This window comes from Triturus cristatus, chromosome 8 (assembly GCF_964204655.1).
Source record: "Triturus cristatus chromosome 8, aTriCri1.1, whole genome shotgun sequence".
Classification (NCBI taxonomy): domain Eukaryota; kingdom Metazoa; phylum Chordata; class Amphibia; order Caudata; family Salamandridae; genus Triturus; species Triturus cristatus.
In genome coordinates, this window is record NC_140591.1 from 760,306,139 (window position 1) to 760,307,420 (window position 1,282).

General features: G+C 42.8%; 1 non-coding gene across 1 annotated transcript; it reads left to right on the top strand.

Annotated features, from left to right (window-relative positions):
* Positions 1-219: 219 nt before the first annotated feature.
* Positions 220-291, top strand: TRNAP-UGG (transfer RNA proline (anticodon UGG)). Its single transcript has one exon. It is a non-coding gene; the product is annotated as a tRNA-Pro (tRNA).
* Positions 292-1,282: the final 991 nt, after the last annotated feature.

The following is a 1,282-nucleotide window of genomic DNA, read 5'->3' on the forward strand; positions in this document are numbered from 1 at the left end:
GAAATATATAAATAAGGGCTGACTTCCTGTAAGACGTGTCCAAAGCTGGGACGGAATAAAAGGAGACACTTGTAAATGATAGTGCTATCGTTTGAGAAAGGGTAAGTTGAGACTGACTTTCATGCGTATTCACAGACCAAGCATCATAAAGATACCAGCATGATCTTCATTGCGGGCTTAGAGCCGGTATTAGCTTTTGAGAGGTAAGAGGATTTTGAGGGCTCGTTGGTCTAGGGGTATGATTCTCGCTTTGGGTGCGAGAGGTCCCGGGTTCAAATCCCGGACGAGCCCTTTTCTTGGTACTCTTTTCAAGTTGTTTTGAAGTTTGCGTTTCAAAACCAACATCAATTTTTTCTTTGCAGTAGTGGATAATTCTTTGCTAGAGTCTCATGCTTCAGCCCTGCCCAGTCTGAGCTAATACCAAACATCTGGTCTTGCATGGCATGTACGAGCGTTCAGCTAGGGATGTCGGGCAGGTTGCATGAAAGAAATCTAAAGCCAGAGGCCCATGGAATAGCCAGTTCGGAGCAGTTTCATTACAGAAAAATCAACTGTAGGTATCTGTTTCTGTAGTGTAGTGGTTATCACGTTTGCCTCACACGCGAAAGGTCCCCGGTTTGAAACCGGGCAGAAACAGTTGTTATATTGTGTTGGCTACAATGTTGATAGGTGCCGTTTTGCCATGGAATTGTCCAAGCCCTGAAGATTATTTCATGCAATCTCGTTCCAAGAAAGGGAATTCTCTCAAAACACTAAAGTAATCGGCGTGTGGATGTATCTGTTGGTTCTCAGACCTTGCTTTCAAAAGAGCCCTGCAATCGGTTCACTGCTCACCTAGAACAAGCATTAACATGGAGAATTGTTGGCACCAACCGGAATCTTATTTTAGTGGAGTGTTTCTGGCTTTGAGTGCAGAGGCCCTCGGCTCAATTCCAAGATGATTCTTCTCAAGGTGATGATACAAATGCATTGTCACCTTTACGTTTAATGTCAGAATCATTTATTTCCAGTCGGTGGTGTAAGAATGTTTGCAACAGTATGGTGATTTTTCCTAGCCATGCATGAATGAAAGCATATCACTCGCCTTTAGGTGTTTTTCTAATACATTTATATTTGCATCTTCCTTCCTAGCCTGCATGTTTGACTATCTTACAGGCTGCATGTAAAAAGTATCACATCAGGGCCCTTCTTTTACTCAATTCACAACTGTTCTATCACGACATAGATAAGAAAGCTGCATCTGCTTTTGTTGTGTAGTGGTAATCAGGTTTACCTGGCGTGT